We start from the raw sequence: 15,441 nt of genomic DNA on the forward strand, positions 1-15,441 counted from the left end.
TAGCCAGCCCCAGCCAGGCTGAGCTGGAGACCAAAATACCCCCCAAGAGCTCAAGCAGAAGCTAAGAGTCCCCAGCTGAACTAAAAAGGGGCTCTGCTCCCTTTTAAGGTGGTTGGGTGAAGGTCCCAGATGGGGCTGGCCAGGCTTACTGAGAACTGTTAAGTGTTTTCAGGACTTCATAGAGAGAATAAGCAAAAGAAACTGCAAAATATACTAGTATATATGCACACTAGTATATATATATGTCACTATGTTAATTCTCTGTTTCTTAAGCCCCCAATTTCTCCATTTTCAAACATCTGGCTTATGATTTTAGAACCTCTAAAGCTTGGAATATACCTTAACTCTAAAAATGTATCTGATGTCACATGGCAAGCAAAAGATTACGAAGTTGAAGAAAGACACAGCTGCAATAAAGAGATTGCAAGTACTTTTAAGCAAAAGTTTCAAGCTGCAAATAATATGGCCTGCATTCCAACTTGCATCCAGGCTACTTTAAAATCTATTCAAAAACTTTCTAGTTTGCTTGTCTACAACTCATTACAAATCTGGAAAGAATTGTTCTGCACTTCCAACATCCTTCCACATCATCACTTTTTTTTTTTCACATTACTGCTTTGTACTTCCAATACCTGTTGTGTTCATTTTTAGACTGTTTTCCCCAAATGGATTCTCCCTTTGATCTTTCCATTCCACAAGGGTAACTTTTCCAAGCTGCTCTCTATTTTTTATGGTCTTTAGTGGCACCTGTACTCCTTCCTAAGTTAAAAATCAACTAAAACATTCGTTCTTTTTGCCTTCTCCCTGTTCTCTAATAGATACTAATGAGTATCTGGCACATCAGTCAGGTTATTCCAAGCAGTGTGCAGACAGACTTGAATGCAAACACACACAGGGCTGGGCTTGCAAGTGCTGGATTTCCTGGAACAAGATTATATTCTAATTATCCTGCAGTAAGACATTTCAGGGCTGTTGAAAAAAAGTATACAAAATATGAAACGACAATTCTTATTAATAACTTACTTTACCTCATGTTTCAGCTTAATTTGTTTTTCCCTGTGTTTACAGTCTGATTTTATGTGATAATTATTCCTGGCCAAATTATCTGAAACAATTTTTAAAACGTTTAGTTTTGAAAATGTTCCTGTAAAATGCAAATCCCTTAATAGAGTTCAGTTGTTATGTTTATTTTTCCCTCTTCATTGCAAGTTTGTGTGATTAGTTTTTAATTTAGTTTATGTTGGAATCTTTTAATATTTAAAATCCTCTCCATGTGCTACCATTACCTCAAATGTACCAGGTTGAAGTCAGATGGATTTCCAGGCTGTGGATAAATGTTTTCTACTCACATTACTTTTTCAGCTGTGATTGTGTGTTGGAGTCCCACCTGAAGATGACAGCTCCTGCTTTGCCAGCAGAAAGGGTTATGTGGACCCTCCTTGACCTGCTGCACTGCACATGGGCTAGTTCAGACTGCTTTCTTCAGGGCTTTGAGATAACAGAGTTCATTGTGTAAAGAAGCAAATGGTGTATGTAAACACATTTCCACCTGCTGGCTGATCGGTGGGAATGGAGACCTCTGCACTTGAACAGTCACCAGTATCTTGGGGAGGCATTATCTTCAACCAGCAGAGATAGAGCAAACAAGTGCTTAGGACCTGGCTTACCTAAAACTTGGAAAGCAAGAGCACTGCAAAAGCTGTATTACCTTTGAAAAGAGATGGGGGTGACCAAGAAGAATGGTGCATGGTACTGCATGTGAGCATGCAGGACACCGTGAGCGACTGCACACAGTATTTCCCACTGGGTTGTTCTGGAAAATGCAGATGTGGAGCCAGCATGCAGCAAACGCTCCCAGATTGCACAGATGACTCAACAGAACTTCAAAACCATTTCTATGGAAGAGTTATTCAAGGATGATTCATGACCACTGTCAGGAGGAGATTATCCAGGGAGCGGACAAGGACAGTTTCAGTTCTCAAATTTCTCCAGAGAAAATGAATCAGATTCACACTAAACTCTGGCCACCATGAGGGCCCATCATGCCCTGATCTGTAGAGGCTGGCAGATGCTTAGCATGTCTTAATGGAGGAGGTCTGAAATATTTTAGAAACTACAGAGCAGCCCATAAGGCTTGAACCAACAATTTCACATGGCAGATTTGGGAAGGGACTGCAGCTATGTGCATCCAGCACTTTCACATGCTGAAGAGATGTGGCAAGTGCTCCTCTTCACACTTAATGAGCGTGTTCTTATCAGAAGAGAAGCCTAACATCTAAGAAACGAAAGATGAGGACAGTGGAAAAAGAAAACCAAACTGGATGGAAAGAGTGCCACACATGCACATTTGAGTCCAGGCAGCTTCTTGCACTCTCTTCCATCTCCGTAATTATGGAGGGGCTGCCAGGATCCAGCCTGCAATAAAAGGCATCTGTTCCTGAAGTGAAACCCAGCACTTAGTTGCTAACAGCACACAGTAACTCTACATATCAGTGCAGAGCAGGAAATGAAAAACGCTTTTTCTAGCAATGTTATGATGGCAATTTTAGGTAGATGGAACATTAGCAGCAGATGCCAAGCTGGAAGCTGGCCACACCATTGGCTTTCAGAAGCAGGTTTGGTCTTTGGAAGCTTTTCACAGGCTGACAATGCTTCAGAAGGGTCTACTTTTGTCTGGGATTACAAAAATCAATTGCATCACTTGTGCACAGCATGAATGGTTACCATGTGGACAGCCTCTTCAACCAACTGGCATTAATTCTAGGTTATCACATCAAGGGTGCCACAGGAAGCTTCCTCCACCTTTGTGGTGCAGTTTGTCAGAAGATGATTTCCATTTTTAAACTCAGTTTTTCTCATTCAAAGAAGAATAGATTATTTTTCTCCCAACAGGCAAAATTAGTTCTCTCAGGGAAGGTTTGTGTGGCAATGTCTTGTGAGCCATTTCAAGGCTTGTGCACATCACCTATGTCACTGTAGTGGTGCATCTCTTTTAAATTTCTATAAAATGGGTCTTGAGCTCTAATTACCTTTCCATCCTTCTTTCAGTGCAGAAAACTGTACCAGGTGGTGGGAATTATAGTTCTGCCAATGTCAAACCTCCTTGCCATTGGTAAATCCTCAATCAAAACAGATTCATTTCATACATGAATATCACTCAAGGTACACCATAGCAGAGGGGCAGGTTTCCCAGCTCAGCCCACGTATCTTCACTACAGTCTTTTGGAATAGCAGAGACAAACCAAAATGTCCTGAAAGCCATCTGGCTTCAGTCTGGGGCAGTTGCCTAACTTGCTAATATGAAGTTAGCAGAGCACCTTTTATATCCTTTTATCTTCTCTGAGGGTGGCATGAGGATTAAGACTAGGACATCCTCACCACTAGTCAATGCTTGATTGCTGCCCTCAGCCTATTTGCTCCTCCTTTTAAACTACTCTTGGGACCACCAGCAGTTGGCACAAATCAAAGAAGCTTTCAGACTCCCCTTTCGGTTAGGAAACTTGTTTTGTCCACTTCTGGCGTAAGATTCAGAGAATGGGCATGGTTTAAAAAACATTTCCCTTTTCTACTGCCTCCCCTTCTCCACCACCACAGTTATGCCTTGTATCTGCTGCTGAGACTTGGGACACACTGCTTTGCAATTCCATGGTGAATCAAACATATTACACAATGATTTGATTAAAGAAATCATTCCTCTTCAACTGAGACACCATTATGTCTTGGATCTGCACAAAACGCTTTCCAAACGATCTTTCGTCCAACAGTCCAGAGCAGCTGTTAATATTTAAGGAACACCAGAAGTTACTAAGTGTCTCTAAAATACCTATGGGATTTAAATGTTCCCTGTGAGGTCTACTTGGTAGACTCATTGTAATTTTGACTGGGCCATAGGATTGATTCATCTGCCCCTTGAGTATTTCCTAGTGCATAGCAAAGAAAAGGTAGCAAAAATATATTTCCATACATATGCATGGCACACATATACCTTATGTAACATGTATTTCCATGTGTACTGACATATAAAAATGCAGTCAGAATGCATTTCACACTGTAAAGTTCACCACTTAGCAGTTGGGAAACACCACAAGAAATGTCACCTGTGCGGCATAGTTTAAACCTGCGTGGTGAGTACCGGAGCCCAATATCATGTCGTGCTCCTTTGCTCTGCATGAAGGCCACCCCATGTTCTGCGTGTTGCTGAGGGTGGGACCCCAGTGAAACAGGATCAGATGTGTTTTGATCACAGCTCATCCCAAGAAAGAGTCACTGCCCTGGCACTACCACCAGCTGCTCATCACCCCTTCTCTACCAGGGACATAATCACACTTTCTGATCTGCCAGCACAGCTCCATCTGTAGTCATTTCCTAACTCAAATTCTGTCAAATGATCCAGTTTTTTGGGGGGGCAGCACGGGGGTGTGTGTGCTTTTAAATGGCAGTCAAAGCAGTGCCCACACTAAGGCAGATCATTTTTGCGAAGCCAAGGAACTGTGAGATGTGCTCTTCTACCAGCAGACCTAAGAGGTCAGCAACCCGTGAGACAGGATCCGCTGCAGCCAGAAAATTGTGTGTGATTGCACCATTAATGAGCTCCTGTTCAATATTTCTTTTTGCCATATTGCTCAAGGCATGATACCAAAGTCTTGTAATGGTGCCACTCAAACCCTGTGGTGGAGACAGAATTACTAATATCCATAACACCCGCCACTCTAGTATCACAAATACCCATTTGTTCATTAATTTTACATGCCCAGTTTGATTTTTATTTTCAGAAGCTTTAGCATTATACAGCACTTTACTTGACAAGGGAACAACTTACATTGACTTTTGCTGCAAACATAAGCATCAGCACCTGAAATCTGGATACACTATATAAGAAACACACTCGTTTAAATAAGCTGTCAAACTGTCAAAACTTGATTAACATCATATAGGAATTAGAGCAGAACCAAGATACAGCTCTGACAAACTCTAGTCTCCATCCTCAGTTCTTTGTCTTGTGCAATACCCATTTGCCAATTTCTATATAGAACAAGGAAGGGGACCCTGGATCCGTCCTAGAGCAGATCCGTCCTGTGCCTCCAGCAGTGTCCTGAGGAAAAATGTATGTATGATTATGCAGTTAAAACTGTAAGTCTCAGGGCTGAGAGCATTTTGCAACCTTAATTTTAGCATTGCCCAAAAAGTAGGGACTTAATATTTTTAAACATTAATAAAGAAAAATTAAAAAACAGACCACTATTTCCTAAGTTTATAAAAACACACTGAAAGCCCAGAAATGTGCTTCTGTTTTCTCTCAGTACCCCAGCACACAGGAGCCTTCAAACTGTTCTTGAAGACATTGCCCACTTGAGCTAAAAGACAACTTTCACTAGTGTTTGAGCATTGCCTGCTGTATCTGATGGGCTCTCAGCTGGTACTCATGTTTGTGTCTGTGTGTGTAAATACCACAAACACACACACACACTTTGCCAGTGGATTTCAGTGCTGTTTGCTGATGCTGTAGGAATCGAAGAAATACATGCTGCAAGAGGCACATAGAGTCATAGAATTATAGAATGGTTTGGTATGAAAGAGACCTTACAGATTATATGTTTCCAGCCCCACTGCTAGGGGCAGGGGCACCTTTCACTTGACCCGGTTGATCAGAGCCCCATCCAGCCTGGTCTTGAACACTTGCAGGAATAGGCCAGCCACAACTTCTCTGGGCAACCCGTTCCAGTGCCTCACTACCCTCACAGTAAAGAATTTTTCCCTAATATCTGATCTAAACCTAGTTTCTTTCAGTGTGAAGCCATTCTCCCATGTGCCCTTGCAAAAAGTCCCCCTCCATCTTTCTTGTTCATTCCCTTTAAGTACTGGAAGGCCACAATTAGGTCATCCTGAGCCCTTCTCTTTTCTAGGCTGAATAAACACAGTTCTCTCAGCCTTTCCTCATAGGGGAGCTGCTCCATCCCTCTAATCATCCTGGTGGACTCCTCTGGACTTGCTCCAACAGGTCCATGTTCTTCCTGTGCTGGGGACCTCAGAGCTGGATGCAGCACTGCAGGTGGGCTCTCACCAGAGCAGAGCAGAGGGGCAGATTCCCCTCCCTTGCCCTGCTGCCCACGCTGCTTTGGATGCAGCCCAGGACACATTTGGCTTTCTGGGTTGGAAGCACACATTGCTGGCTCATGTCCAGCCTCTCATCTACCTGCACCCCCAAGTCCTTCTCAGCAGGGCTGCTCTTGAGCTGTTTGTCCCCCAGACTATCAGGGGCTGTCCCACCCTAGGTGCAGGACTTTGCTCTTTGTCTTGCTGGACCTCATGAGATTCCTGTGGGCCACTTCTAGAGCCTGTCTAGGTCCCTCTGGACAGCATCCCATCCTCCAGGTGTGTCAGCTGCACCACTCAGCTCGGTGTCATCTGCAAATTTGCTGAGGAGGTGCTCAATCCCTTTGTCTGTGTCATTTATGAAGTTATTACATAACACTGCTCCACTGAGGACCCCTGAGGGACACCATTTATCACTTATGTCCGTTGAGACACATGCTCTTCTGCTTTTCCTTTCTGAGCTTGACTGACTCTGTCCCACCCCACTATGATGTTCCTGCTTTGATTCTTTTCCACTGACACTCCTCAGCCCTATCCATTTCTCCTTGTCAGCTGAATCCCTTCCTTCCTGCCTTCCTTCCTCCTTTGGGCTGTGACTCCCCATCTGAGGCTCTTTGCCAAACTACACTTTCCTCTAGCTGAGTCTCTTCCTCTCCTCAGTCCTTCTGCTTCACAAGCATCCCCTTGCTGTACACTCTCCCTGGCCCTGACGAATGCTGTGCCTTCTCCCTCCTTGCCCAGGCAGTTCCAGCTCTACCCCAAAGCTTCCTCCTAAAAATTCTCTCAGCCCACCAGGGTGCCTCTGTAGACCCTTCATCCAGTTTCAGTCTTCTGCCCTGACTAAGTTCCCCTATCCCACTGTTGTTCTGATTTTCCATACAGTCTTGCATTGTTGAACCAGTTCTGACTCTACTCTCCCAGCTCCCATACTCATCCTCCTTTTCCATTTCCTTATCAAGCTTGTCATCTTCCTTTTAGCTTCCTTTGTCTCAGTTATTGCTTAAACCCTGGCTCTCAGGCTCCTCTTCCACAACTTCTCCTCTCTCTTGGAACTACCAACTGCTTGGCTGGTAGCATGTGGATGGATTACCAAAGAATGGAAGAAGGGGACTCAGTTGGGTTTTTTCCCTTCGACCCAAGGCCTGAGTTGGAGCTTCTGCTGGCTCTGTCCTTACACGCATCTTAACCTTATCTCAGACACCTTAAGGACCTTAGCATGTCAGCTGCACACATAAAGTCTTTTGATTGCTTTCAACTTGAGAGTTTAAGCTCCAGTCCTCAGGGAATGGCAGGCTAGACCTTGGGGTCAGAGACCTGGCACTTACACCACTATAAAAATAGCCAGGACTATCTTTATCCTTCTCATACATTACTATAAAACCTGTATTGAGTATCAGTATCAGTTATCTGCCTGTACTTATATTAGACACTACAAAATATGCTTCAAAGGATGTACAATCTAATTAGACCAAAAAAACCTGCCCAAAAAACTAACCAGAAAAAAACCCCCAAACATGGATGGAAGTGCTATTGCCTTAGCATAATTTACTAGTTTTGGACATACTCAGGGAATGCTGATGGCTTGCTTTGGAAGGCCATTTACACAATGCTCTGAAAATCCCCCAAGGGTCCCTCCTGAGCAAGTGCTGAGAGCCTGGAAGTACGCAATAATGAGCTCCTACCAAAGAGCTCACACACTTGTGCAATTTGTGATGGAAAACACGCCACACTGACCCTCTGCATTCACATTCCCTTCACTCCTGCTGAGCTAGCAGAACAATTCAGGCAACTTAGGACTTCCCTTCCCAACCAGTGAGGTATGTCCACGTTGAAGGTGATGCTCAGTACATTGCAAGGGACCAAGTGAATGGGCTCTGCTGGGGTCTCTGGCCTTGTTCTTGGGGGCTGGCAGTAATAAAAAGCAGCAGGAGCATGGGGAGCTGGGACACAGGAGAGCAGCAAAGACTCTGTCTGGCAAGATGAAATGGGAAATTTCAGCTGATATGGGCAAAGGTGGAAGTTATCCACTGGGGACCAGGAGAAGTGCTAAGAGGCTGGCTCCAAAAACATTGGTAACCACTGGCCTAAAGACACTGGCAGCTTGCAGTAATTAATGCATACCACTACCTCATGGTTTTATGCTTCAGATACAGATTAATAGTATTCATTCAAAGAAAGAATGACATCATCTGCATAAAATCCTTTCCAGTGTCATACAGTATTCTCTTGCTCTCTGATTATTGCTGGTCTACTGAATTAGTGATGGTGTTTCAAATTTTGTTCTACATTTTAAAAAACCTAAGTCCCTCAATCCTCCATTCGAGTCTATTTTGTAAGAATTGCCTTAATGGAGAAAGGGACTTTGTAACAAAATATTTCTTCCATCTTCTTCACCTCCTCATTTCCCTGGCAAACTTTCTGCAGAGGTTTTGTCTGTCTTCACAACCTGAAAGGAGGTTGTAGTGAGTAGGAATCAGTCATGTTGCGGGTACCAAGCAGTAGGATATTAGGAAACGGCCTCAAGTTGTGTCAGAGGAGGTTTAGATTGGACATTAGGATGTTGCCCAGGGAAGTGGTTGAGTCATCATCCCTGGAGATACTTAAGAGAAGTGTAGATGTGGCACCTGAGGACATGGTTTAGTGGTGGACTCAGTAGTGCTGGGTAAATGATTGAGCTCAATGATCTTAAAGGTCTTTTCTAACTTAAATGATTCTCTGATTCAGCCTTCATCCTAGCAGGGTCATCTGGGGGCAGTTTGCATACTTGTGGGACCTTTTTTAGAGGAAAAACAGTCATTAGACTCCTACACACCATTCTGCGTAGGCAGCACAATCTAGCTCTGCAATTTTTTGATGCCACTGCCTTATTAAAAATAAATAATCTCCAAAGATAACAGGGCAAAGGAAATAAGACAGACAATATTCTTTTGGATAAAAAGTCTCTCATGTGCTCATGTACAATATCAAAGTGCTGCCTGAATTCCAGAGCAGAGTGGTTATTCCTCAGCATTTTCACAAAGCTTCCATTAAACACCATTTAGGTTCACATGCATGTGGCAGGAGAATAGACCCAAGAGTACATATAAAAACTGAATGAGTTAAACAAATTCTAAATACGTTACTGCTTTATTTGTCTATTCATTTTTCAATCCATTTCTAATGTGAAACATGCAATTAAAATGTTGTGTTATCTGAAACAATAGGCGGTTTACATACAGCTGTCAATTATCACAGAAGGTGCTGGGAAACATTCTGTAAAGCTCTGTCTACACTATACAAAAAGGAAATAACAGCTGCAGCTAAGCGAGCAACATAATAGTAATTTCCCTGAAGTCATCTGCTTGAATTTTCAAATGAATTCACCATGAGCAGGCTTAAGTTCAAATAACATTCCTTTTCCAGCAGCTTTCTGTCAGTTCAATAGCCCAGACTCTTGTGGAAAGGATACTTCCAGGACCTTAGAGCTGAGACGATTTTCTGTGTGTCTGATTATTGTTCCCTTCTGTGGCTTGCAGACACACTGCATCTGAATTCGTATAAATGACAAATCTCTGTCTTTAAAAGGAAGGGGTAAGGCAATTCTTTCTATTATTTCCTCTAAAAAGATACTGTCTGTTTAGAAACATCTCTCTTCCAGACTGAACTTCTCTTAACTAACCTAGTCCTTTCATGTCAGCGATCTTTCCACTGTTTACCCAGTGTTTATATACCACTCCCATAATCTCTTGCAGCATTGGTTTTGACAAGGTAAACAAGCTAAACTCTTCTGGTATCCTCCCATAGAAAGTTTCTAGATGGTCCAACAAACCAACCAAAAAACAAACAAACAAAAAACCAAATAAGCAAAAAAAACCCCCAACCTGAACAAAACCAAAACAAACTAACCAACTAAACAAAAAAGATCACGAAAGCAGACCTGTATCCAAACCAGCATATGAAGGTTTCCACCAAATGTCTGTCACCTTGCAAATAATATATAAATTCTTAGTACTGTTTTGTGCAAGAAAATAGACTGGCCCAATGCTCCAGAGGGAGTGAAAAGACTGTATTCTTTAAGCCCCTGGCTGAACATCAGCATAACCCAGTGCATGTTAGGCCTGTTTTTCAGAAATGTTAAACACCATCAACCCTCCTTGACTTCAGGTGAAGATGCTCAGACAAGGTCCTTAAAAGCATGCTTTGGCTCTTGAGGTAGGTATAGAATGAGTCTGTGGTCACACAATAGTCTAATGCACCATCTCATGTCCTCAGGTTCGTGTAGTTGAGAATGGTGGCAGCCTCTCACATCCTTAGAAACCCTTTTTGCTCTTCCAATCACTTGGCACTCTCAATCTCTGAGTGAATTACAAGTGGTCAGAAATTGTCTGAAGGAAGTATTTTCTGCCTGTTGGAGAAAGTTGATTCATCCACACTAAATCTTCTGAAGAGACTGATTACAGAAAATGTCCAGTTGTTAGTGCTGCGTGACCTTGTGTCTTCAGAGACTTTTGCTGGGACTTGTGCTTGGGTAATGGATGGATAAATGAAATCTGCATGCTATAGATGAAACAGAGGTGAAGATCTGTCTTTGGTAAGGGATTAGATGGGTCACTGGCGCTTTCAATAGATTTAGACAGTGTAATAGATATGATAAAGAAAATAGTGCCAAATGGCATCATTTTGACTGTTTATTATTAATGTTGGATGAAATAAGGGGTTAGGGCTTACAAAAAGGAGAGGAAAACTATTGGTCCATGTTGTAGGGTCAGGTCCAGAGATAAGAGGCTCTGCATTTCTGAGAGCAAGACCCCAGAAAGCACTCAAAAATGTTCAGCATGATGAGAAAACTGAGGCGTGGTATGGCACACAGACATGTTATTGTTTTGCCTAGATCTGTATTTCTCTTGTACTGCCTAAAATAGTGTTGAAGGAGCTGTAAGGGGGAGGATTGGGATGTGGCTGGAAACCTCATGCAAAGGCTGCAGTATTCACTTCAGCTATCATGTGTCCCTGAGGAGGCGGCCTGCCAGAATACCCACAGAGCTGGTGCTCTGGGAAAGAGTTTGATTAAGCCATCAGGGAGTTTCTGAGACCTGAGACTGGTCTCAGGATCCACATCATCAGCAGCAGACCATTACATGGAGGTCAAGTTCACCCTGACTAAAGTTCTGAGTTGTCACCAAAGGCAAATCAGCTACAAAGTTTTTGCTCATAAACTTGGCACTCAACTCCAAAACTCCTACTGAATACCAAGGCTTATGGAATAGCAAGGTCCCAGTTCTCATAAGGGAATGCTCAGAGAGGGTCTGCACTTGGGGAATACATCTAGAAATCCAAAGACATGAAGCAAAGAGATACAGCAGACTGAACCAAGTCACACAAGAAGGAGGGAGAGAAGGGATACAACACCAAGCTCTCCAGAGATCACCATGTGGACTGCTGGGGAATGATGAATTGAATAACTGATTTGCAGCCTTGCAGCTGCCTGGGAAAATGGGAGACCCTGTGGTTTTCAGGCTCACTGATCCCAGTCCTGCCAGTCACATGGAAAGCCCCGGGATGAGAGACTGAGGGTTGCCAGCACCCTCCCTTGTTCAGCAGCCTGCCAGAAATGCAGTGACCCAAGGGTTTTCCCTTTCATGGAAAAAATGTTGAGATTTAGGTTTCATTCCAATTTGAAATGAAAACAGATTTTGCAATATCAAAATCCTCCACAAAATGAAATGACTCTTCATAGCACAGCTTTACTGATTGATCCAGACTGCATGTAACTGAGAAGAGCCTGCTAAGCAGGTGTTTCAATCAGAATTTCCTGGTGTGTCACTTCCAAGAAGACAATTAACTGCAAAACTGATGGCTGCAGTTTTGCAGGAAGGCAGCGAGAAAACAAATCGGGCACAGCATCGGCGCAGTGTCACACGATGTCTGGCTGCTGCTGCTGATGTGACAGCTTCTCAGGAGAGGTCTGTTCACAGGCTGCACCTTCCCTTTTTGGTGCTGCTGACACACCTAGACCGTGAAGAGAGTCTTTTCCTCGTGGACACAGGCACAGTTACCTTGGCTTAGAGGTGTTCACACTGCAAGTAGCAAACCTACAACAATTGGGCTTAGCTGAGCTCACCAGTGCAAGCATCTGATTTAAAGTGGACAGGAAATATAAACTGAGGATGGAGGAGCTCTGTAGATGAAGGAACATTGCATCAAATGTTTTTGCACAGAAATCAGTTCTGTTTATCACCACTAAGCTAGGCACATGGCTTCAGTTTTTACAGCAGCTGCCCAACTTACCTGCTGTGTGGGGATGATAGGACACTCGGCCGTGAGGAAGATTCAATTAATTCTACTCTGCAGTTAGTTTGGTAAATTCATTTGATAGTCTGGTCTGAGCGACACGGTGTTATTGATATCTGCAGGAGGCACAGGAGAATGCTGCAGAGTAATATTTCTGAAACAAAGGCTCTAAGACATGATTGAGACAATACAGTTTCTCCTTTGTACAAGATGATTACTTCAAACTCACTTCTTTTTAAATATCAAAAGCCAGTGGCGTGAGGATGGGTTAAAAATTCTTATTTTTACTATTTATTTTACTGGAAAAAGATTAGAAGAGAATAAGCATAGACTTTAAATTATGCTTTTCAGAAAACACAGCTTACAAAACAAAGAAATAGGCTTGTAAGGCTTTTTTCATATTTTCACCTCTGGAACAAATCCTGAGTTTAACTGGGTGTGTATGTTGTCCTTGCTGTTGTGTTTCTGTCCTGCTGGCTGTTTTCATGCTATTAATTCATTTACCTCCAGCAGTTACAATAAAGTGGACAATCTTCTTCCCCAAAAGAAGAGCAGAAATGGGTCCCTCTTGAAGGAATTCCCCACCTGAGGAAACTGAGGCACAACCTCTTCCTTCAAGCCACCCAAACACAGGGAGAACAGATTTTCCACAGATTTTATATAAACCATTTGAATTATTTAAATAATAAAATATATTAATAATAAAAAATAACTTACTACAATTTAGATTATTCTTGAGACACCCAATGACAATGTGTTCCAGATCATGTAAAATCTGTCAGTCTGTGGGTGTTTATAAGTATAGCAGCCCCATTTTCCACTCCCCTCCAAATTCTGATTTTCTGGATGCAGTTTTGCAATGAGAGACCCAGCTCTGCAGCCCATACTTAAATCAAGCACTTGCATTAAACCTGGACCTCTCTGCTGTGGCACCCAACTTGCATCAGTATGGCCAAGGCAAGTGAAAATATTCTCCCAGCAAGGTTTTCTGCAGAGAGAAAAGAAGAAATCTGTATTGAACAAAGTAAGCAAGAACATATATTTGCTACTTAAAAATCAATATTCTCTGGGAACTTCACCTCATCCTTAAGGTATCTAATTACTTGTGAACTTCCATTCGCGGTGACATGTAGTGTTGAAGGCAGGAAAGCTAATGGGAACTGTTTGTCTTCCTTTATCCTGCAGAAATGTCAGGTTTAAGAGTTGCATTTGTTACAAGCACACTCTTTCCTTCAGGAAACATTACATATTTAATTCACTTAGTATCTTGCTACCAAGATAGTTACTGTTTGGTGCAATACACATCTTTTCAGTGCAGTCTAGGATCTCATTTTACCTATAAATAAAGGACAAAAAAATTCAAGGGAGTGTTTCTCTTTGGCCAAGATAGTAAGGCACACAAAATCCAGGCCTGGTCGTAGCACACTCCTCTTCTACTCTACCAGAACACACAACCATTACAAAAAAAAACCCCCAAAAAACACCAAACAAACAAACAAACAAACAAAAAAAAACCAACAAAAACAAAAAAAAAAAGCTCAGTGATTAACACAGTGAGCTCATTTGAAAAACATCTGTAAAGTTTCTAGTAGAATTTCCACTGACCTGCTCTTTCATACCAGACATCTTTTGTTCCCCTCCTGTTTAGGCTGCAAGCTGTCTGTGAGTACTTACATGTGAGTAGTAGTTCACACTGGAACAGGAACTTTTCTTTGGGGACCTTTAGATGTCTGCACAAGGTGTGGAGGTCTTTGGTTTGTCCAAAGAGGAGTTCTTGCAGGACAGACCAATTTGCTTTAATCAAGGAAAAGGAAATGCAGCTACCCATTCACTTTTTTTCCTATAATTTTGTTTCAATTTAACTTTACACTGAGTGCTAGGCAAAATAAACATCTCCCATGGAATTTTAATGAATGAGAGAGTGAACTCCAGAACTTTACAAAATAGGTAAATAAACTGAGAATTCTCTCAGGTGTGCCAGTGGAATTCTGGAGTAGTCCAGATGAAATTATTAAAGTAATTCCACACAAAGGCGTAAGTATGAGCTAGGTTCCACGGTGCTAGAAAGGATCAAAGAAGAGGAATGATCAGGTAGGAGTAAGAATGATGGTACACAGACTTTGTCACAGTAGCATAAGAATGAAACACAGACAAAGGGAATCAGCCACCCTCACTCACACACAGGGCTGCTGCAATACTGGAGAGTGTTGTTACTTGGGTGAAATACTCGGCGTTGCCTTATGGGGTGTGCATGTCTGCAAAGTGTTTTATGTGAGACCTATCTGGCCTGGAGGGAAATTCCTGCTGCCCCTATATTTAACTTGCATTACAGAAGGCCAGTAAAATTCCCCTTGGATTTAACTGTCTCAGTAACAACTGCCCAAAATTAGCAGGCAGCCTTTTTTTTTTTTTTTTTTTTAAAGTCTAGAGCAATCTGAAGGAATTTTACTAGATTAAATAATATTTACCCTATGCTAAAGTGGGATGCCTCTTGAGAGGAGCCTGGTCTGTGGCTGGGAATGGGGTGTGAAAGGCATCTGGACCCTCACAAGTGACCTCCCGCTCTGGATCAAGCAGTGTGGCCAGGGAAGGGCAGCTGCCATGCTGGCAGCAGTCTGGGAAATGTTCCCAGCTGCATCACTTCCTGCAAAGTGGGGAAGGTGCTCATGCCTGTGTCTTATTTCTGTAGCAGCATCCCTGGACACCCTAACCCACCCAAGGATGGGCTGAATGGGGCTTTGAGCAGCCTTATCTAGTGGATGGTGTCCCTACCCTTGGCAGGGGGTTTCAACCCGAATGTCTTTAAGGTCTCCTCCACCCCAAAGATTCTGTGATTCTGTGAAGAGGCTTTGCACCAGGTGCATGCCAAGAGGCAGCTGTGCCTTGCTGGGACAGGGTGAGGGGCAGAGATCTCCAGCAGCAGGAAGATGTCCACCAGCACTTACAGGGCAACACCAGCCTTGGGAGCACAGCTGAAGCTTCCCCACTGCCACTTGTGGGGGGCAGACTGCAGCTCTTCCTTGTCAGCTCTTCTGCTCCCTCCTTCAGAGGCAAGCAATGTGCTCACCAATTCCTTTC

The sequence above is a fragment of the Coloeus monedula genome (genome assembly GCF_965178545.1).
Source record: "Coloeus monedula genome assembly, chromosome: 1".
NCBI classification, from domain to species: domain Eukaryota; kingdom Metazoa; phylum Chordata; class Aves; order Passeriformes; family Corvidae; genus Coloeus; species Coloeus monedula.